This window comes from Cervus canadensis, chromosome 22, assembly GCF_019320065.1.
Source record: "Cervus canadensis isolate Bull #8, Minnesota chromosome 22, ASM1932006v1, whole genome shotgun sequence".
In the NCBI taxonomy this organism is placed as follows: domain Eukaryota; kingdom Metazoa; phylum Chordata; class Mammalia; order Artiodactyla; family Cervidae; genus Cervus; species Cervus canadensis.
In genome coordinates this window covers 44,031,280-44,055,568 of record NC_057407.1, presented here as the reverse complement: position 1 = coordinate 44,055,568, position 24,289 = coordinate 44,031,280, and the positions used below count along the sequence as shown (strand labels likewise).

At 41.0% G+C, this 24,289-nt stretch overlaps 1 protein-coding gene across 7 annotated transcripts in view; it reads left to right on the top strand.

Moving 5' to 3' along the window:
* Window positions 1–24,289, top strand: part of SNRK (SNF related kinase) — a 66,378-nt gene that overhangs the window by 18,497 nt on the left and 23,592 nt on the right. The window lies entirely within an intron of this gene.

The following is a 24,289-nucleotide window of genomic DNA, read 5'->3' as shown; positions in this document are numbered from 1 at the left end:
AAAAATAATATTACATGCATATGATATCAAACTTCATAGATAATGAGGCTTTCATTTGCATTCTGATCATTTAAAATGCAGGTTATAGAAGATTAAAGATACACATTGAAGAGTGCTGATCTTATGCTGAATACTCTGTACACCAAGGCACTGTTTTTCATGGTAAACTATGTGTTCTGGAAAAGAAAGGGTTAATAAATGGTTTCTACCCACTACGGATGACCAGGCTTCACTGAAGTCTTTCATTAGAATACTTGAGGCAGACAGTTTTTGATCAGTGGAGACTCTAATCTGAAAATGGAGGCAAGAATATGCAGATGAAGAAACATCACTGTGTCAATGTGAAAGGATATTCAGCCTCACTAATAATCAGGGAAAGGCAAATTAAAACTTTTCATATTGAGCAAAGCTAAAGGCAGACAAAACCAAGTGTGGAGAAGGCTATAGAACATGAAGAACTCTTGTACTTTGTAGATGACAGTTTGTCAATATCTAGTAAAGCTAAGTAGACATCCTGAGACCCAGTGGTTCTGCTTCCTGTGTGTGCCCCATAGAGAAGCTCTCATATGTGCTGGAGATTTTCAGAGAATGTTTTTAGCAGTATTGACTGTTCATCAACAGGAGAATAAATTGTTCATTATTCATATGGTGAAACTATAGCTTAGTGAAAATTAATTATGTCAGCATGGCTGGAGTTTCACAAACTTGTTTAAGTGAGAAAATGAATAAAGAGTACATATAGTATTAGAACATTTATAGGAAAGTTTAAAATATACAAAGCAGTATGATACATTGTTTAGGGCTGCAGTACATGCTGAGAAGTATGAAGAACTGTGAGATCAAGGTCGTTAACTTCTGAGGTGCAGGCCTGTCTACAGGGTTTCAACTGTATTGGCGATGCTTATTTCCAAAGTTGGGCAGTGAATGCACAGGTGTTCATTGTAATGTTCATTTTTCCCTCCTCTTAAATATTGCATCATACAACTTTAAATACGTTTTTAAAAACAAGAAGAAAATTGTCTGAAAGGATAATCACCAGTCTGATAAATGGTTAACTTAGGTTGGTAAAGTGGAATTGGGTAGAGTTCATTTTCATTATTTGTATTTATTTCCATACATTTTGGGTAATTGTGTGATTGAAATTACTGTAGAATTGCTTTAAAAAGCAAATGGAAAGTTACATTTCTGTTAATGTAGTATTAGTTTATTATGCCAAAATCAGTCACTGATTTTTCACAGATATTTTAGCAAAATTAGTTGGGGATAAAGATTAGAATCTGTCACTTAATTATCAGATATTGTTAAGTAAAACAACTTTGGTTCAGTTTTATAATTAAGTTTTTTAGGAGTGCACTGGTCCTCAACATTGAAAATTAGTTCAGAAATTGCATTTTATTATATTCAAAGATTCAAATTTGATTTTATTTAGCTGTACTTTTTTCTGTATCATTACTTTTTCTTTCACTTTTTATTAATTCTTTCTAGGACCTTCGAGTTTCCCTTCTGACTTCTTTTTTAGTGTCTTGAATTGAAAGCTTTTGTCCTTTATTGTCCTCATTTCTAATGAATACATCTGAGGCTGCGCTGTCTTCTCCCACAGTCTCTGGTAACACCCCAGGAATTTCACTCTGCAGTCGTTGTTGTTCATCGCTCAACTGGACTGCTTTGTTTATTGTTGAGATTTTTTGTTTTTTAAAAATTCAAAATGGATACGTTTATTTTTCCTTTTAGCTATTTGGTTTTAACTTCTAATTTTAGTACATTACAGTCAAATATGCCTGATTGGTTTCTGCTTTGGGGAGTATTTTTAGATTTTCCGTGTGGTTTAGTACATAGTAATTTTTGGTTATGCTTCCCTGTGTGAAAAAAATATTTATATTTTTGGTACATAGAGTTTTTATACATAATTAAGATTGTTAATTATGTATTTTGTTCCTTTGTGTTATGTTTTTATTCTTATCTGTTATTTTTGAGAGAATTATGCTAGTCCCCTACTCAAATCTGTCAATTTTGTATTTTAATCAGTTTCTGCTTGTACATGTTATTTTCATGCTGTTAGGTATATAAAAGTCTATATAATTTATTTTACATGATGGGCTATCACTTTTAGCAGTATGAAACTATACTTATTTGCTTATTGCTTTAAATCCCATTTGTCATTTTGTTTCAGGTTTTTCTTAATATATAATTTAAGGTATCCATAATCCATAAGACTTTTTATAGGTGAATTTGGTTCATTCATATTTGTTTTTTACTGGAATATTTCAACTTATTTGTGCTATTTTGTATTTTTCATTTGCCTTATTATTTTGTCATTACCTTTTGCCATATTTTGTTGGAGTATTCAAGTTTTCTTTGCTCCTCCTCTAGTGGTTTGCAAGACATGCAATCTGTTTCTCTGTATTAGTGTCTACTCTTAATGTCTAGAGTTAATATTTGTATCAGTCCTTCTACCATACAAAAGACTATAGTTTGCTTTCACTTTCCTTTATTTGCTTTTATTTATTTTATTAAAAATTTTTAATTTTGAACTTAATTTTACTAATTTTTTGGTTTACCACTGATTTGTCACCTTTCTATCTTAGATTACTTTTGTTTTGTTTTTTAATTCTTTAGAGAAGATTTGTGAAAAGTTTCCCCAGTCTTTGTCTGAAAGTATCATCACATTTGAATGGTACTTCTGCTGGGTATGGAAGTACATATTGAGAATTGTTTTCTTTCCAACTTTAAAGATACTTTCCAGTCATCTTTTGCTTCAGATGCTGCGGGGGCAAAGGCTCGTGTGAGATTAATTTTATTTTCATTGTTGGGCTATACTTTTCATTTACTCTTTGGTGCATAGTTTCACTTCTAGAAATGCTGTATTAAGTGGTTTTTCTTGGGTGTTAGTTCTGTTAGATGCACTTGGTTCATGTCCCATGCTGCTCATGTTCGCTTGGTGCTTGGGGATTGTTGGTTCTGTGCTTAACTTTTTATTTTTTTTGGAGATTCTCTAGTAGTCTGCAAATACAATGTCTGAGTAACCTCCGGTTGATGCGGGGGAGGAGCAGAGGGTGGCCTGGTATCCAGTCTTAGTATTTGACAGACTGTCAGTACACCTCTGCCCCTGTGCCCACGGTCATTACCCCCACCTGGAACAAATACCTGCTTGTTCATGCTCAGTGAGTTACAGAGTGAGAGAACTGGATTCATTCTTTTTAAAATTTTTTTTGTGGATTCGTTCTTGTAGTGATTGTCTTAAGTGCAAGTCTTTCCTGTTTCCAGACTGTCTCCTGGAAAGGACCAACACAGATGCTTCTATCAGCTGGTTCTTTTAGTCTGATCCTGTGTGCCATCTACCTTTGCTGTCATATCTAGAGGTTTGTGGGGAGAAAGAGAGTTGGATCATAATCAGCGAGCTGTTGATTCCAGTTGCCTCTGTTGGCTTTCAAGAATGTGTACTAAGTTGACTTCAGCGAGGTAGAAGGGGAAAGGGAAAAAATGGGATTATTCAGGCAAGAATACTGGAGTGGGTGGACATTTCCTCCTCCAGGGGATCTTCCCGACCCAGAGATCGAATCTGCTTCTCCTGCATTGGCAGGGGGGTTCTTTACCACTGAGCCACCAGGAGAAGACTTTACTCTGCTTTAAAAAGCAAAACTATACTTTATGGGTTTCTTCAAATACAGAAACTCTAAAATGAAAAAATACTGTTTCTCAGATCATGCAAGGAACTTTTCAGTTGTTATAAAACCCTGACATTGTTTATATCTTTTTACTTCACTGAATTTTTTAAGTTTAGCTTTCAAGTTAACATGAACTAGATTTGGTATCGAAAACTTTATCATCTCACTTGAGATTCAGAGGCTTCCAGGGAGGTTACAGTTTTGGAACTGAAACCCCCTATATTAGATGCTTCCTAGTTTATAGACAGTTTCAAGGATGAAATATTAGGTCTCTTCATTAGTTTATTATTTGCTAAATTAATACGCAGGAGAAATCATTGAAAGCTAAATTATGTAAAATGTGGCACCGTGTTAATACAGTGCAAAGGGTTGGACTTAGAAGTCCGTGTGTATGAACTTTTGGGGATGTAAACAGAAAATCTATACACTGTCCACAATTTGCAGTTCAGTATTTAATAGAGATTATTCATTTCTGGAGTTATAAGAAGTGTCCTCATGCATATGAGTATGCAGAAAACTAGAGTTCTTTTTATAAATCTGTGTTTTGTCCCACATTAAAATATTACTCTCAGTAAACTAAGAATAGAGGGGAACTTTCTCAACTTCATAAAGAACATCTTCAAAAAATCTACAGCTAACATACTTAATGATGAATGACTGAATGCTTTCATCTGTAGCTTTCCAAGTTTGGAAACAAGACAAAGATTTTCACTTACCACACTTATTGGGTGTAGTACTAAAAGGCGTACAGAGTGGAAAGGAAGAAGTAAAACCACCTCAATCTGCAGATGACATGATTTTCTGCATTGAAAATCCCGAGATGTGTATTTACAGAAAAATTCCTAGGAACGAAAAGTGAATTCAGCAGGATCACAGGATACAAGATCAACACACAAAAACCAATTGCATTTCTCTATATTAACAAACATCTGGAGCCTGAAATTAAAAACAATAATATTTACAATCCTGTGAAAGAAAATGTATCTAAGAAAACACATATAACATAGTAATTTATGCTGAAAACTGCTAATGAAGGAAATTTTAAAAGACTTAAATGAATGGAGAGATGGATCATTTTCATGAATTGGAAAACCAGGTAGTACAGATGGCACTTCTTACCAATTGATCCATGGGTTTAATCCAGTTCTGCCACAAGTCCTGCAGAGTTTTTGAGGACGTAGACCTCATTATTCTAAAGCTTGTGTGGAAAGGCCACGGACCTAAAATAACTAAAACAGTTATGAGAAAGAAGAGCTGGAGAGGAATCGCTATTACACCACTCTGGAAAATAGTTCGACAGTTTCTTATAAAACTAAATATATACTTCCCATACAACTCTGCAGTTGCACTCCTGGGAGTTATTTTCACATGAAAATCTGTATGTGGTTGTTCATAGGAACTTTATTTGTAATAGCCCCAAACTGGAAAGAGGCCACATGTCTTTCAGTGGGTGAAAGTGTGGTGCATACTTGCCCTGAAATGCTATGCAACAATAAAAAGGAACAAACAATTCATATAACAGCCTGAATGGATCTTAAGAAAATTACACTGAGTGAAAAAAATGCCAATCTCAAAAATTTACATACCGCATAATTCCCATTTATATAACTCTTGAACTAAAATTATAGAGGTGGAGAACAGACTGGCAGTTGGCAGGCTGGAGATGACAGTGAGTGATGTGGTTATACAGGGATAGCATGAAGGAGCCTTGTGATGGAGCACTTCTGTATCTGGGGTCACTAAATGGGTCTGTACTTGGGATGAAATTGCACGGACGCCGCACACACGAGGGCATGTAAAACGGGGCGATCCGAGTAAGCTCTGTGGAGTACGTCAGTCAGTCTCCTAGTCGTGGTGCCGTGCTGCAGTTCAGTAAGCTGTTGCCGCGGGGAAGGTTGGGTGAAGGGTACATGGGACCTCTCTCTGCTTTTTTTTGTGGGGGGAAGCAACTCTTGTGATTTCAAAATAAAAAGTTAAAAAATACTTAACTATTCTTTGCCTAAAATGAAAGTGAAGTCGCTTAGTTGTGTCCAGCTCTTTGCAGCGCTGTGGACTGTAGCCCACCAGGCTCCTCCGTCCATGGGATTTTCCAGGCAAGAGTACTGGAGTGGGTTGCCATTTCCTTTTCCAGGGGATCTTCCCCACCCAGGGATCGAACCCAGGTCTCCTGCATTGCAGGCAGACACTTTACCACCTGAGCCATCAGGGAAGGCAAGCATTTCAATGTCGATGTTCCTGAGCTGTTGTGTAGGGGTTGTTTTTACTTTATTTTTAACAATAATGCCTGATTATGGTCTGAGAGTGAAGGTCACCATGGAAGAAGCACACTGCATTTTTTCATTGCTAACAAATTATTTTTATATTGTATTTTTAAAAATAAAACCAATTGTAAAACCAGATAATCAGCCAAAAATTATCCTGTATCCATTGAGGTCAGAGCATTTAAGCTTCACCATGTTGAAAATATGTATTTGCAATTATCTTGGAGAAGTGGTTCTTAGGTTTTTCTGACTCAGTGATGCCTTACCATCCGATGAAGTCTATGGACACATCTTAGAATTGTGTCCTTTTTAATTATTATTTTGTTTGTCCTGACATACTGCATGTGAAGAACATCTCGAAATCCAGTGTGAATTTAAAAATGACTGTCTGGTCTCCCTGAAAAGGATTACCTTGTTTTGTCAAAAAGTAGATCAGTAAAACATAAATTCAGACATTCTTGACTGTTAATTTATATGCTAATTGTATCTTTATAATATTTGCGAAATCTTGGTGTATTCAAGCCCAGAGCTATAGTTAAGCTGGTGGCCACATATCATGTGCTTGCAGCAGTCATTCCTCAGTCTGTTCTAGTCCTGTGATAAAATATCTCTACATGCTCTTAACCATGAAAGAGTCAGAGGGCTTAGGAAACGGGAGCCACCAAAAGACCTGTGCTTCTAGCATTATATGTATAAAAACATTTAAATATTCTCTCTGACATTTTTTAAAGGATTCCTCCTTCCCATACAGATAGTGCAACCTAACCTAAACTTTGTGACAGAACTTTGAAATAATCCAAAAAGATGTAAACAGATGAGAAATTTTTTCATAGGTTTACATCGGCCTGCCATTATAGCTTATACCGTGAACTGATGGTGCCTTGCTTTTATTTCAGACTTGTTACAGAAAAGCTGTTTATGTACTTGCTAAACGTCCCTGCCAGGCTGCACGAAATTTGGGTACAGTTTCATTTTTCTCAGTTGTCACTTATTAGAGACAGATGTCTTTGTAATGTTTCAGTATTTTCCAACTTGAACCTTTTCTTCCCAGTCAGAATCTGGCTAAATTTTATATTATTTATTCTTATCCTATTTGTCATTTGAACATCAGGTCTCGATGAGTATAGATTGGAAGACCTTAGGTGTGTGTCAGAGTTTTAGGCCCAAAACTCTGGAATTTGGGATTACGTATTTTTAAGGGATGAGTTATGCCTCTTCTTTGTGTAGGTAAGGAAGTTTGGTCCTTTTTAAAGTAGCACCGTGTTTTACTCTAAAAAAGGGACATAGAACCTACTTGTGTAAGTGCGCCCAGCATGAACTGCCCTGGACTCTGGGGCTCAGGCCTAGTCACACGGGTAGCGTTTGTTTGCCGAGAAGTGAAAAACACATCCATAGAAATGTGGCACACGCCTTCCACAGCCCAGCTATGAAACACAGGGTCACATGCTCTGAAAGGTATCTTTTTCAAAGTATAGTGCCATCACTTGTCATATAAAACCAAAAGAAAAAATGAAAATCCTTCCTTAAACTTTCTGAAATTTCACATGCCTAGGAGAAATGAAAATTATTTCAGAAATCACAATTAAAAATTGATCTGTCACAAACCCTTTGTAAGTAAAAGCACTTGACTTAGTATTAGTTCTGTCTTCACAGTGCGTTGGCTTTAAATATGAATGTTTAATTTGAGAAGGAGGTAGCAATGCCTTGAGTAATAAAATCTTTTGGGTTTTATAAATAAACCGTTACTGAATTTAATGTCTGTACGGAAGATTCTTGAGCAGGATGTGTCAGGTGTGGTATAGTCTTATAGGTACCCTGTAGATGGGGTTTTTTAGGCTAACTCAACTGTTGATTTCTTAATGAAAGGTTTGAGAAACATGATAGAAATGATTTGCATGTTTTTGTTTTCCCTACTGCCTTTTTAGCCGGGGTATATATTATTCTTACTGTGTAATGAGGTCAGATCAAATGAAAGAGATGACTCTGTTTTGAAAAGTATAACTTAATGTCTGGTGGTATGGTAAGATTTAAACCGATGGTTCTTAACTCATCAGTCACCAGTTTCATGGGGGGGGGTGGGGAATTAAAAAAGAAGAAGAAAAAAAAAACAATACCTGGGCAACCCTGCTAGAGATTCTGATTCTGATGGTAGTTGGGTGAGGCCCCCCACCAGAAGCCTTCATGAGATTCCGGTATGCATCCAGCCTTGCCTACCACTGATTCAAATCCATAGAATCAAATGTTTTCAGCCAGTAGTGAAAAAATAGATTCCCAGTATTCAGATGTTCTTTAGAGAATCAGTAAGGAAAAAAAAAAACTTATTTTAACCTTTAGGTTCAAAAACGGTGAGAATGTGGATTCATTTTGTTGATAATGGAGCTTAATTTCTCCCCTCCACCTCCCACCCCCCATTTTTAGGCACACTGTGCTCATTCAGTGAAAACCAAATTTCAGGTCCCTTTGAAAAGTTTTCTGACGCTTCTCCGCTGCCTGGAGCCTGCAGCTAAACACGCACCAGGGTCCCCTGTCCTGAGGAAACCAGGGACTGTCCTGCTGCTTCCTTTCCACAGTGGTCAGAAGGGGGCTTCACTGCATTGCTCAGAACCAGTTTCTTCATCCAGAAGATGTACAGTACCTTTGCGATTTTCTCAGGGCTCTGAGGACTGTTAACTAGACAGGGCTTTCGTTTTGTTTTAGGTGAATCTTAGCGCACCTCTTACTCCCTGTAAAATCTTGTAGAAAGACAAAGGTGTGCAGAGCTGGTAATTGCAGGTCCTATTCGAATAAAACCAGAAGCTGCTGTTGACCTGCGTGCGCGCGCGCGTGCGTGTGTGCGTGCGTGCGTGCGTGCGTGTGTGTGTGTGTGTGTGTGTGTGTGTGTGTGTCCCCCTCTAAGGAAGCAGGTGAGAGGAGGGATCTCAGCAGCAGGTGTCCTTTCCCCTGCTCTGTGCTGCTGCCCTCCTCAGACACTGACAGTTCTGGGGAGAGGCGGCCTCTGGGGCTTGGGCGAGGGCCCAAGAGTCGGGGTTGTCCGGGGAGCAGCTCTAAGGAGAGCTGTAAAGAGGGGGCTTTTCTTGGGCCTGCAGCCTGAGGCCACTGTCTCAGGCACCCAACGCCCAGGAGGAAAACAGTGCTTCTCAGTGCCTTTGAAAACAGGAATCTGTTATGTCACTCCTCTGCCTGGAACGTCTTAAAGACTTGCCATTTCACTCAGTCAAAACTGGCATCCTCACAGTGGCTGCTGGCCTGGCGTTTGAGATTGGTTCCCCCATTTCTTTCCTGACTTTCCCTCTGAGTTTTCCCCGTCATTGCTCAGCCACCAGGCCTGTCAGTCACCTCCTCCTGCTCCAGCCCTGCCCTCAGGCCTGTCTCCCCACCTCGTCCGCTCTCCTTCCCCACGTACCCCGTCCCTCTGTGCTCTGGGGGTCGGGGCAGTTCCTGCCTCGGGTTGTTGTAGGGATTAGGTGAATGGAGACCCCAGGGAGTCCGCCTTCAGCCACCAGCTGTGCGGGTCTGCACAGCCACCCCTGGAAGAGAAACCCGACGCCTTTCACTTCTGGGGCGCTGCGGTGGCCTCCTCCTCCCTGAGGTGCGCTCTCCTCCTCTGGGAACCTGTCCTGGCGGGATTTCTGAAATGTTGGCTGCGTGGGGAAACTGGGAGGAAGGGAAGGCCTCCGTGCCTGTGCTTTCTCGCTCGTGTTTGTAGTTGTGATTAACTTTCAGATTGTTAGGTTTGTGTTGAGGGAGTAGGTTGACTTCCGAAGAAGGGTGGGTATGTGTGTTTTAAGGTTAGGTTTTTTAAAAACACACACAACACGAAGGTCCTGGTATTTACTTGATAACTGCTTAGTTTCTTGCAACTTCAGAAGAGTTGTTCAAAATATCCAAAACAGTAACTATTTTAATACAGAAATACATATGAAAACTGAAGCCACTTGTCTTCACCACTTACCTTCACTTCAGGTGTGACAAAGGAACCTTTGGGGTGTTGGAAATGTCAGACTTGGTTGTTTTTTAAGCCTTCTGTTTGTGGAAAGAAATATACACCTGTTAAAGACTAGTTTGCCGAACAAAGAATCAGAATAATCTCAGTGACACAGGAAATTCGGACTCCTTTCAGTCAGAATGCACACTGGTTGGACAGACTCAGAGCTCCAAATGCCCCCCGAGTGACAGTCGCGTGTTTAAGAACTGTTGAGGGACCTGCATCTGCTTCATCAGGGCTCTGGGCTTCATCCCTCTCCTGTGTGTCTCCTGAGGCGGGCCTGGCGGGACTCGTCAGCGACAGGCCCCCACTTTCTGGGGTCACCCTGCCCAGCGGATCCTGGGGCTGTCGTGACTCCCAGGGTCGCTGTCGGGACGTGCGTTCACAGTCACCTTAGCACACAGCTGATGTACTTCTTTCAAGGGCCGTGACTTCTTTCAGTCAGATCCTCATGGTAGTGTTGACTTTGGTAGAGAAAGGCGGTTCACTCGTGGCCCAGGGCGCCTGGCGCTAGGCCGGGTTCATCAGCAGAGACTCCTGTCGAGCTGGTGCTTGGATACAGCCATGATGCCAATTCGTGTCCTTCACCGGTTTTCATTTCTTAGCCCCATCATTCTGTGTAACCCATTTTCTGATTAATCTGCTCTGTCTTTGGAAGATGTTGGTGTATCTTAAGTATTTTTATTGATTTATTAGCCTGACGGTGATTTAGTTAAAATTATACCCAGTATAAGGCACTGCCTAACTTAATATTTTAGAACTTGTAACTCAGAATTATTAATATTATTTTTTAATATTTATTTATTTGGCTGCATCAGATCTTAGTTGTGGCATGTGGAATCTTAGTTCCCCAACCAGGGATCAAACCTGCATTTGCTGCATTGGAAAGCAGATTCTCAACCACTGGGCCACCAGGGAAGTCCCCTAATTGAGAATTATTTTAAACCCTGACACCTAAGGAAAAATTGTGGGTCCCCAGCATTTGTGACAACATCTGATGAGTAGGAAAATAAGACTGTGAAGTTATATCCTCCTCACAAATATACCCTAGTCCCCCCTGGTGCCTGGGGTGCAGCCAGGCACAGAGTAGGTGCTCTGGTTTGTTGGATAAAAACAAAAGCTTGAAAATGGCTTAAAAAAAAAGAGGTGATGAGATGCAGAGGACATACGTCCTGTTGGCCCTTTCCCTTCGGAATTGGGTGGCATGATGCCAGGTGTAATCACTCCAGATGGTGAGCTTGTCCCGCGTGCTCAGCAGTAAGGTCATGGAGAGGGAATTGCGTTTCTTTCCATCTTGTCTATGTTCCATCCTCATCTCCTGGTAAACACAACGAGCTCTTCCTGTTTGTTGAATAAACATTGCAGAGATGAAATGAAAATTTACCGTCTTCTAAACTTCTTTACAAAGTTTAGTTGTGGCTGCCCTCCTTGACACTTCCTGATCTCTTTGGTCACATCACACCTCCTTTTCCTCACCTTCTGTTTGGATATGTAATGAGTCCTAGATTCACATGAGTCTGATGAGAGCTGTGGTGCTTCTTTGGGAGAAATGCAGAGCTGCGGTTTCTGAGGTGTTTTATGAACCATCATGAAGCCCTTTTTTAAAATCTGACCCTGGAGCCGTGTAAAAAGTGGGCCCACAACTTTTTGACAGAAAGAATGAGCGAGCACTGTTGCAGCAAACCGTGGGGCATGAGGTACAGGTGCAGAGTCGTGGCCTTGTTGTTTGTGCATAACTCTTCAGAGTTCTCATTTTCCTTGTTGAGTTTTCCGTTTCCTAGCTGCGACTTGGGAAGATGGTAATGGAAAATTGGAGGTAGAGTTTTAGAAAGGGCTACTTCCAAAAGGAACATCATATCATTTGAGGGAGCACTGTTCTATTTTTAAAAGCTAAAATAGATTTAATTGGTTGGTATTGGGTGTGTTTGATATGATTTTTTTTTTAAGATTTTTTTGATGTGGACCATTTTCAAAGTCTTTATTGAATTTGTTACAATAGTGCTTCTGTTTTACAATTTGGTTTTTTTGGCCCCGAGTCATGTGGGATCTTAGCTCGCTGACAGGGATTAAACCTGTACCCCCTGCATTGGAAGGCGAACTCAACCACTGGACTGCCAGGGAAGTCCCATGATTTAAAAAAAAAAAAAAAGCAAAACAAAAAACCCACATACTCATTTTTGGGTTGTAACAGAGTTTTTGTGTATTAACTCTTCACCGACATTTGGAGGTTCTTGTTAGAGTGTGAGAGAACATGGATCGGGAGCTCCAGAAGATGCAGGGAAGCCCCTCAGATGGTGTGACCCTGTGTTACAGAGTGTGGAGCCCAGTTTTGTACTTAGTGGTCATTTCTAGAGGGCAGAGACTGATTTAACAAATCCGCAAGAGACTAATGTATACATATACCGGTTCACTGTAAGCTTATATTCTTGCATCACAGTAGCTGCATTTTCCCAACCTTACCTGTTTTTCAGAGTTTTAAAAAGGATGTTATACCTAAGGTACTCATATAGTGTATTAAAAGTTGATTGGGCTTAACCTTTTCAGGAACTTTTGTGATCCATTGAAACTCTGGAGGTCACATGATTCTTGTTTGAGTTGCTGCCTCACCTCTAGAAGGGGCTCTTTCCGATCTGGAATTTTAGTTCACCTGTTCCTCTTGTTTCCAAGAGGAAACATGATTTCTGCAAGTTATCATTTTGTTTCTAGTTGTTAGAGCAGGGCCCTGGGTCTGCTGTAGCCCATTCTGCTCTGCCTGGAAGCAGAAGATTCCCAGAGGTTTTAGACTAGTCTGAATTTTTCCCTCAGTCATGAGTTTGTGGGTGGGACACTGTGCCATCTGTCCCGCGGGCCGTTGTATTATCAAGTTGTCAGTAAACAGCTTGATAAAAATTTCTTGGATTTACAATCTAGCTTCAGTAGTGAAATCATCAGTCAGCAGAGGCAAGAACAGAAAAGAGCTTGTGTTCCGTGACTTCCTGACCTCTGACTCTGAGCTGCTATCTGGAGCAAAGGGAGCAGCGTTTCACATGGTGAGGAGGCTTTCTCACGTTGTTCTCGTGTTGTTTAGGTAGGGTAGGTGGACTCAGAGTCCTTGGCCATCAGTGTCTCATACCAGTTAGGGAGCTACTTACTGATTGCTTCCATTAGATGAACTCTTGAGTTGTCCCAAGCACAGGAGAGCGCTGGAAAGCAAGCGGATAAAGGCGGTCGGGATGTTGGAACGGGCTGTCCTCGGCCATGCGTAAAGCTCATGCATTGTGTTTACAGCTGTCGTTTTCAGCGTCTCATATCCTTGTTTATTAGCTAATTTTACATAAAATTCTGGCAAGATCAGTATATTTGTTTTTCTAACCTTCAGCTCACAGGTAACACAGCGACTTCCTAGAGGCCAGCACACTGATAGCAACAAGAGTTGAGGGAAGAATCATGAAACTGTAATCAACAGCTCTTATTTTTGTCCCTTTGTTTGTTTTCCGGAGTCCAGGCTTTTATCTGGGCTTGTGGGTACTTTGGAGGTAGAGTGAGATACGTGGAAGCCATTCTAGAGTGGGATTCCTAGATGGAGGATAAGATGGAGCCATCTTTTATTATTTTCTCTGTAAATGGATGAACAGAGATGAACTGTGGCAAGACCCAGGACACAAAGGGCAGCAGAGCCTTGTCTCCTGGAAATTCATTACCAATCTATAAGGTCTTATTACATTTCGTCTCCTAACACAGTGCCTGGCAAGCAGTGGTGCCGTATACTTGCTGAACACACGCATCAGTTTCTGCTTGTGGCCTAATCTAAGGACTGATGCTGGTGATTAAGTGATGCAGAAAAAAAGAAGAGTCCCCCCTAATGATTTAAAATTCTTCCATTATCAGAAGGTATCATAGGAAGAATTATTTAGTAAGTTGTACTGGAGTAATTAAATATTTCAAGAAGGGATGATAGATCCCTACCTGTGTCATAAGTCACAGTAAATTCCAGGTGAATTCAGATTTTGTATATGAAGAATTAAGCTCCCCCAGAGTTGAATATTCTTAAGATCTTGGCATTTCTAAACAGGAATCATAAGAAATTGGTGATAGATTTGATTACTTTATGGGTATGGTGCATATATGTTTAAAATAAAGTTATAATGGGAACAAACAGGGGAAATGATTTGTAATATAGGTAACTATTCTTACTATAGAATGAGCTCTTAAGAAGTCATTGAGAAAACTCTCCTAAAGACAGATGCAAAGAGTTGATTTACAGGTCATAAGAATAGCCAATGAAGAAGGAAAAGGTTAACCTTAAAGTAATTAGAATATTTGGTACTTAGTGTAAAGGTACAGTAGACTATGTGGGGGACTCCCCTAGTGGTCCAGTGGTTAAGACTTCACCTTCCAATGAGGGGTGATGCAGGTTCGATCCCTGGTCAAGGAATGAAGAGCCCACATGCCTCATGGCCAAAAACCCAAAATATAAAACAGAAACAGTATTGTAACAGATTCAATAAAGACTTAAAAAAAAAAGACTATATGGTATTTAAAAAGGATTGTGTGAGCCAGTGGAATTGAAAAAAGAATCTGTAAATGAACATACACATGTTGTTTGATAGTTTCTGGTAAAATGAACATACATCCCAGCAAGCCTACTCCTAGGTGTTTACCCAACGCAAATGAAAATTTAAGTTTGCACAAGTACCTGTACACACATGTTTTTAGTGACTTTATTCATAACTGTCTGAAGCTTAAATAAGCTGTGGAACACCTGTGCAAAGGGATACCACTCAGCAGTAAGAAATGATGGATTATTGGCACGTGCAGCAACATGGGCAGATCTCAGATGCATCTGTGAAGAAAGCCAGACTGCAGACAGTACGCACTGCCTGAGTCCATTTATAGGCAAGACTTTCGGGACATAAAACAGACCCGCTGTTGCCAGGGCCTGGGCTGGGGGAGGAGTTGTCTGCCGGGTGGCACAGGGGACTCTCTAGAGTGATGCTCTGGGTCTCTTGGCTCTGCTGTGATGGTGGCTCCATGACTGCTTGTGTTAGAACTTGCAGAGGTGCACACTAACAGTGGTGAACTCTAGCGTGTGTCAGTTTTACATTGGGGAAAGTGGGGGGAAATAACCAGGATGGTGCAAATTAAAACAAATGTGTTAAATCTTTAGCCTGTCTATTAATAATAGGCTAATATGAAAGATCGTGGTATTGGGAAGTGGAGGCTTGCCTTAGGCTGCCAATAAAATCTTACTGTCATTAAACACATATCTCATAATCTGAAGAAAGTAAATGTTAACTTTTAAAAACAGGAAATAATGTGGTTATATTTGGGAGAGCTTCCTAGGTAAAGTTTTAATGTGAAGAAATCTAACAGTTATAATTCTGTGTAGGACCAACCAGATTGTACGTTTATTGTAATCCCTAGAAAAACATATTGATATTTTTTAATGTAGGAAGAGACCCTGTGTATGTTTTTAAACCACACGGCTTGTGGTGGTTTCGTCCCTCAGTCGCATCCAACTCTTTCACGACCTGATGAACTGTAGCCCACCAGGGTCCTCTGTTCATGGGATTTCCCAGGCCAGAATACTGGAGTGGGTTGCCATTTCCTTCTCCAGGGGATTTTCCTGACCCAGGGGTTGAACCCTGGTCTTCTGCACTGTAGGCAGATTCTTTACCGGCCAGGCCACCAGGGAATTCCATGCATTTTAAAACCACATGGCTAGTTTAGGCTTTATGCATTAGAGAACTAACCCAAAGGCACATTTCAAGAACTAATATTTTGAATTTTGAACCTTTTTTAAAATATAGCAAATAACTGTTTTAAAGTTTATTTCTCTTTATCCTCAGATGAGAATGTTAAAATTCCTTGACATGTTTCACATCTTAGGGAGTCTAGAGAAATGCTGTGTCCGTTCAAGGATTCACCTCACTTCACTTTGTGCCTCTGCACCCAGAAAGCTGACTTTGCTGCATTTTCAAAGAGAATCGCAAGAGTCAGCATATGCAGGTGATTTTTATTAACTGGTATTTTAATGGCTTATATATTTGTCTCATGTTAGAACACCTCAGTCTTACACAAAAGGCTCAGTGTTTTTAAAATCAGTTTAAGAAAACATCAAAATGCTCCACTAGCTATTAAACTAAAACATCGAGTTAATGGAGACTTCACATTTATTCTTTAGTCTGCATAATTGATATTGTTTGAGATGACATTTTTAGGTTTGGTACTGAACTTGAACATTTTTTACTTTCTAGATCAGAGTCAGATTGTGACATCACTTCGCATTTGTCACAGTCCTGTAAAATCAGTTCTTAAAATGAAATCAAACTCCCCGAAGTGTCCATGATGTGGCAGTGTTCCCATACGCACCCTCTCCTTGAAAAGTATCCACACTGAAATTTGTAGTAGAAGGATGTCCTCTTAGGCATGTTGCCATCCTCTTGACCTTTGTTACTAGAATAAGAAACTATTTCTCATATGAACATTTTAAACTTTGTGGCTAGTATTGAAATTGGACAAAAGTTAGAGATTTTTCTCATAAACTTATAAAAGGAAGTATTTAGGTTTCACAGGTTTTTGTTCTGAGATCTAATTTTGGAAAGATATGAGTTTGTAACTGACTGTTGCTTCACCAGAGTATATAGAAACCAGTGCTTCGAGGGAGGAAATTTCTAGGATGCCGGAATATCCACACTGACTCTGGGAGTGGACCCAAGCTGGATGACTGGTGGATCTGGCTTCAGGGTCACCTTCCCCTTGAGAACCCTTGGGTTTGTCTGAAGCAGGGAAATGGAGCTAGAGGGTGACCCAAAGAGCAGCACTCCTCTGACCCCTTCCCAGGCTTCGGGAGACCCAGACCCTCTTCCTAGACACTGTAGCACCGAGATACCACCAGGAAAACAGGTTACCCAGCGTGTCTCTGGACCACAGCTTTGCCCTTTTTCTCTTAATCACATTCTGTAAGACTCTCAGGGGTGTTTCTGAAACATCAGTATGTTTAATATTTGTTTTCTCTTAATCCTTGAAGGAAATTTTTTGTGCTAAAAATTAGAAGTAATATAATTCCCATTATTGCTATTCATGCAGTGGGGAGGTTGGTCTGTGAAGCCCTTAAGCGAACCCTGCAGAACCTAATGTCCCCACACCACAGGTTCACTGTGAGCCACTGGCTCAGAGAATAGAGAAAGTGTCCTAGACGTTTTTTTAAACTATCTTTTACATTCCTATAAAGAGGTTTCTGCTTGTTCATTTAAAATATGTACACATCAGAATAGTCTGTTAGGCACAGCTAATTTAGATTTACTTTTTAAAACAAGTAATAAATGAATTGTCTTCTAAGGTAATTCAGATAATACAGAAGTATATTTACCCTTTGCTTTCTCCTGCTGGTTCCACTGGGCCCTCCCAGTTTGCTCAGTAGTAAAGAATCCTGCCAATGCAGGAGATGCTGGAGATGGGGGTCTCCTGGATCAGGAAGATCCTTTGGAGGAAGAAATGGCAACCCACTCCAGTCTTCTTGCTGGGAAGTCCCATGGACGGAGGAGCCTGGTGGGCTGCGCAGTGAGCTGGACACGACCGGGAGCCTGAGCATGCACACCTGCTCGTCCCACTGCTGTGTCTAGGGGAGCTCATTCGTGATCCTCGCAGACTCTGCAGGGATACATGTAGCACTGTTTGCCCGGACATCCTCTCAGAAGGTACCAGATAGGTAGTGGTGTCCGCATTTTGAAGAAAAGAAAACTAAGATGTAAAGAAGCTGGGTCACTTGGCCAAGAATACATAGCTAATTCGATGGCCAAGGTAGAATTTGGACCTAGGTCTCTGATGCTGTAGCCCGGGCATGCTCTTTTCCTTAGGCTACCCTGAAAGGAATCACACAACTATTGTGTTGCCTGGCTTATCTTTCCTTCCTCATCTATGAAGTCACTTCCCAACTGGTATCAAAATTAGACTTGTAAGGTGACTTAGGAAAGCACGCTGAGTTGGAAGAGTGTCTGCTACTTGTCTGGTTTGGATCTGGGTGAACGTGTGTAGTCCTACACTGTGTGCTTCAAAACCTTTGGCTTCTTGAACTTTTCCCTATTTTCTCTTGACTTGAAAAAACAAGTTTGCATAAGGCCTTAAGCAGCTGACTCTGCATCTTGTCCTCATTGACACACCTCCCTCCTTGGCCCCACTCACTCAGAGCCTCCCTTAGTCTCCTTGCCCTCTCACTAGCCACTCACTGCCCCTGTACCTCAAACTTCTGCTTCAGCTGCCTTCTGGGGGCCCGTCAAACAGTATTTGTAGAAGTCCTGCTGTGTCTTCAGTTTCTCATTCACTCCATTCAGCAGACTTCCATTGAGCAGACATTGCCTGGGTGCAGGGGACGAACTCAACACTAAGGAGCTCTAAGCAGTGGAAGAAGACAGAGCCTGTGTGGTTACAGCTCACTGTGGTGATGCTGAGATCACCAGTGGCCCATGGCGCCGGCTTGGAGGGCAGTGAGTGTCAGTGGTAGGAGCCTTTGCTTCTAAGTACCTGTTGGAGCTGGACGTATCTGCCTCATGTGGAGGTCTTCCCTGGTGGCTCACTCGGTAAAGAATCCACCTGCAATGCAGGAAACCTGCATTCTGTCCCTGGGTTGGGAAGATCTCCTGGAGAAGGGGATGGCTCCCCACTCGAGTATGCTTGCCTGGAGAATTCCGTGGACAGAGGAGCCTGGCAGGCTACAGTCCATGGGGTCGCAAAGAGTCGGGCACAACTGAGCGACTCACACTGGAAGTCAGAGGACCCACAGAGTGTAGAGTCTGGGATGTCTCCAAAGTTTTGATTGGGTAGGTGGAGGTGCCGTTGTCCAGGTTAGAACACACATGAGTATAGGTAGGTTTGGGTGATAGGTGATAAGCTTGGTTTGGGCAGCATTGCTATTTGAAGTCCCCAGGGAACGTTTAGGTGAATTCAGGTCTGGGAAAGAAATTTTTTCAGGTAGATGAGAGATGATTACATTCATTCTCGCTCTTTCAGGAAAAGAAATGATTCTTTGTTAATCACTCTTTCAAGAAAAGAAATGATTCTTTGTTAAATTATAAAACTTTATGGGACTTCCCTAGTGGTCCAGTGGCTAAAACTCTGCACTCCCAATGCAGGGGGCCTGGGTTCAAATCTTGGCCAGGGAACTAGATCCCACATGTCACAACTGAAGAGTTTTCATGCTTCAATGAAGATCAAGAGGCTGCGGACCACAACTAAGGCCTGCTACAGCCAAATAAATATTTAAAAATAATAATAAAACTTGGCTTCCAACTAGAGTGTTGATAAAATCAGGAGTAACAGAGCTGTCGTAAAGCATAGACTTATCCACGTTCTGCTTTCCTCTTCTGCCTCACTCCTCAAGGTGTTAGTTCAAATTACCTGACAGTTTTGTACTTTTAGAATGGCCTCTAGTTATGTCCCTTAGATCCAGCCACTGATCTTGTTCAGAACAAGAAAAAAATCCTTAAAAAAATAGAGCGCTAGGTGATTTTGAATGCAGATGAGTAGCTCTTACTGTGTAGATAGGAATTCATATCAGTGAACCATAGAGATTAGGCTTCTGAATCTCATACAAGAAACAGAGGCCCTCGGTTTTGTTATAGCACTCCTGAGACCTGCACACTTCTGTAACAGTGCTTGCTATTCTGAGAAAGCATTCCCTTGAACATCAGTATTGGGTCATATGTCAGTGGCTAGTGACCGTAGTTGGAACTGAAAGTGATTGCATAAATCCTGTCAGTTGTCAGTGGTGTTAGGAAAGGTGCAAGTCCCTGCCTCATCTGTAGCAGTTTTAGAACGTTCTATTCTTGTCGCTTGTTTCATGAGTCATGACTCATGGCTACTGATAAAAGAAAGCCAGAGGGAGCAAATAGAGGGTTCTACCTAAAACCTTCCTTCTGGTCATCCCATTTTTATTACTGTCTAATCCCTGTTCATTTTTCTGCTGTCTAGATAATTCACTTCAAAAATGATTTTTCAGAAAACCTTTCGGTAGTTGTGACGTTCTCCCTTCTACACCCTTTGGCAGTTACTTTTTCTCAGTGCAGTCATTCTTTCATTGTTCTGTGTTCATTTTGTTCTTTTGTTAGCCTGCCTGAGTGAACTTTGAAATATAATCTCCACTTCCAGCACTAGAAACAGCGTAATTCAGTTGTAGTATGATGAATTGACCTACTGAGTGTCAGCAGATGAGACCTCAGTGCTCATTTTTGTCATCTTGTTCCCAGCTACCTTGAGAGCCAGTAAGGGAACCAGTAGTTTCCACCCTTTATACTTTCTTTTAAAAATTTTTTTGTTTATTTATCTATTTGTCTGCACTGGGTCTTAGTTGCAACCCACGAGATCTGTGATCTTCATTGTGACATGCGAACTCTCAGTTGGTGGTGTGTGATCTATCCTTGACCTGGGAATCAGACCCAAGCCACTTGTATTGGGAGTGCAGAGTCTTAGCCACTGGAACACCAGGGAAGTCCCTCCCATGCTTTATACTAAAAAGACTTCATTATCTTTCCATCCCGTTCCCTTCCATGAGTTGAAGGTTTGTTTTTTTTTTTGTTTTTTTTTTTTAAACCACAGGAACTGTATTTGTGAAGTGATACTTTCTTTTTCTATTATTAACCAAGGGCCTATAGTTGGGTATGAAATAAAAACTTATGTTTCAGATAGTAGTATCAAGATTAAGTTTGATTTTTGAGAGAATTGGTATTTGTTTCCCTGTGGACCTTTAATATGAATAGACAGTTCTGTTAACCTTTTTTCTTTTTTAATGAAAATAAAGTCCGTGTTCTATAATCTCTTTCCCCAGTTCCTCACTCCCTCACCACTCACAGACTTGGTGAATTCCTTTCGGTCCTGGGATCTCAAGCTGCGACTGTGATCTATACCTTGGGAGTTTGTAGTTTTATTAGCAATTTTTTTTTAATGGAAAAGGTAATTTAAAATATCCACTAAAATTATTATTATGCCAAGTAGCATTTCCCTTCTCCATTTTGGGTTTAATAATCATTCTAGATTCCATTTAAAATCCTGTTTCACCAGATGTCTAGTCCTGGGGCCCTAACCCGAGTTAACACCTTTTTTTTTAAACCTGAATTGCTGGAAGACCTTCCCTGTCCTCTGGCCCCTCCCGTCTCTGTTAGCTTCTCTCTCTCGTTGGCCTGGCGCCTTCTTGAACTTCTGTCTACTTTCTTTTTCTGTTACCTGCTGTCTGTTTCTCACAGTGAACTAGGAGCCCTGTAAGGATAAGGGTGTCTCCCATTTATTTCTGTCCTCACTGTGGCCTGGCACAGGTGAACAAGAGTGGGGTGGCAGCAGCCTCCTTGGGAATGCTTTCTGTGTCCTGGGTCTGTCCTCAGTACTTACTGTGGATTCAGTTCTCATCTTTTTAATGCCCACAACAGCTTTAAAGGAAATAACGATTCCCGTTTTAAAGATGGGTGACATATTTTTCAGTAACTTGGTTTAAGTCCTACTTTGTGTTCATTTAGTGACCGTTTTTATCTCTTTCCTTTGGCTGTTAGGATGGAAACGTTAATGATTCAGAGATAATAAGGAGAGGAAGAAGAGAAAGATTCTGAGGGGAAAAAGTAAATGGAGTAAATGGTCCCTTGAATGATGTCTCCATGAGAAAGTCATTTGTCCTTTCCAAAACTTGACCCCCGCAATTACACTGCTGTTCTTCTCCAGCTTCACTGCTTCAGATGTCATGTAGCTTTGTAAACTACTTGCCCTAGAATTGTATTTCTGAGTTTCGCAGTTCAGTTCAGTCGCTCAGTTGTGTCCGACTCTTTGCGACCCCATGAACCGCAGCACCCCAGGCCTCCCTGTCCATCACCAGCTCCTGGAGTCCATCCAAACTCATGTCCATTGAGTCGGTGATGCCATCCAACCATCTCATCCTCTGTCGTCCCCTTCTCCTCCTGCCCTCAATCTTTCCCAGCATCAGGGTCTTTTCAGATGAGTCAACTCTTCACATCAGGTGGCCAAAGTATTGGAGTTTCAGCTTCAACATCAGTCCTTCCAGTGAACACCCAGGACGGATCTCCTTTAGGATGGACTGATTGGATCTCCTTGCTGTCCAAGGGACTCTCAAGAGTCTTCTCCAGCACCACAGTTCAAAAGCATCAATTCTTCGGTGCTCAGCTTTCTTTATAGTCCAACTCTCACATCCATACATGTTCAGCAATTATTTGAACCTGAACTGGAAACAGAACAGTGTATACATCTACATTATTTTTCTTCTTTACTCTTCTAGACATGCATCGCTTCATAACAAGCTGAGTATGTTAACTTGCTTGGGCAAATGATCCTGAAGAGAACTTTTCCAAATAGTTATTGCTGTTGAGGTTACTATTTAACAGAAAAAGAAGTTTTTTAAACAAATTAAAATTTGGGGGTAATTATTAGTTGATATTTATATTATTTGTTATATTTTTAAATCATTGGTTTTTTATAATTGTACTGTCAGATGTCACCTCCAGTTTAGCATAGAGAAAAAGTAAAAAAGCCAAACTAGTTTATCTAGAGTGTGAGCTGGCCAAAGAAATAATACAACCAAACTTACTTTATAAAAATATTGGTTCTTTTTTTTTTTTTTTTTTTTTACAATTTATATGGAGAAATATGAATTTGTTATATCTCATATACATATGTGTTAATGGTTAGGTTTGGTTACAGTAGTAGCATTGTCAGTATTTTAAAGACAGAAGAAAGTTTTTAACTATCTTGATATTTATGTTTCTGCATTTTATTGGAGTATAAATGCTGAGCAGCGTTGTGTTAATTTCTGCCGCTCAGCAAAGTGAATCATCTTATGTATACACAGGTCCCCTCCCTCCTGTCCCCCCTCCCGCCTGCTCCCACCCCAGCCCTCTGGGTCGTGACAGAGTTGGCTGAGCTCCCCGCGCTTTGCCGCAGGGCCCCCTAGCTGTCTGTCTCACTCGCGGTGGTGGTTTGTGTCCCAGTCTCCCAGTTCATCCCACCCTCCCCTTCCCGCTGTGTGTCCACAGGTCCATTCTCCGTGTCTGTGCTTCTGTTCCTGCCCTGGAACTGGGCTCATCAGCACTGGCTTTCTAGATTACACAAACGTGTTAATGCACAGTGTTTGGTTTTCTCTTTTTAACTTACTTCACTCTGTACTGGAGGCTCTAGGTCCATCCACATCTCTAAAAATGACCCAGTTTTGTTCCTTTTATGGTTGAGTAATATTCCATTGTATATATGTACCACATCTTCTCTATCTATTCATTTGTCAATGGACATCTGGGTCGTTTCCATGTCTTGGCTGTTGTAAATGGTGCTGCAGTTATGGTTTTATGCCCAGGAGTGGGATTGCTTGGTCATATAGGAGTTTTATTTTTAGTTTTTTAAGAAACCTCCATACCGTTCTCCATCGCTCTTGTATCAATTAGTGCAAGACTGTTGCCTTTCCTCCACACCCTCGCCAGTGTGTATTGTTTGTAGATTTAAAAAATTACTTATGTCTTCATTGCTGTGTGAGGGCTTTCTCTCGTTACAGGAAGCGGGAATTGACTCTGTTGCGGTGCCTGGGCTTCTTGTGGCGCCTCCTCTTGTCGCAGGGCACAGGCCCCAGAGCTCGGGCTCGGTAGCTGTGATGCACACGCTCAGCTGCTCCATGGCCTGTGGGATCTTCCCAGACCAGGGATCGAACCTGTGTCCCTGCGTTGGCAGGCGGATGCGTAATACTGGGCCACCAGGGAGGTCCCTGTGTGTAGAGTTTTTGATGGTGGCCATTCTGACTCGTGTGAGGTGATACTTCATTGTAGTTTTTATTGGCATTTCTATAATAATTAGTGATGTTGGGCATTATTTCGTGTGCCTCTTGGCCATCTGTGTGTCTTCTTTGGAGGAATGTTTATCACTTCTGCCCATTTTTCATTGGGTTGTTTATTGTTTTTAAAAAAAATTTTTTTGCTATTGAGCTGCATGAACTGTTTGTATATTTTGGAGATAAATTGTCTGTTGCTTCATTTGCAAGTATTTTTTCCCATTCTGAGGGTTGTGTTTTCATTTAGTTTTTGGTTTCCTTTGCTGTGCCGAAGAGTTTAAGTTTAATTAGGTCCCATTTGTTAATTTTTGGTTTTATTTTCATTATTCTAGGTGGTGGGTCAAAAAGGATCTTGTTGTGATTTATGTCACCAACTATTCTGCCTATATTTTCCTCTTAAGGGTTTTATAGTGTCTGGTTTTACATTTATGTCTTTTACCCATTTTGAATTTATTTTTGTGTCTGGTGTTTGGGAGTGTCCTGGTTTCGTTTTTTTACACGTAGCTGTCCAGTTTTCCCAGCACTGCTTACTGCAGAGACTGTCTTTTCTCCGTTGTATGTGTTTGCCTCCTCTGTCTTAGGTCATTGACCACAG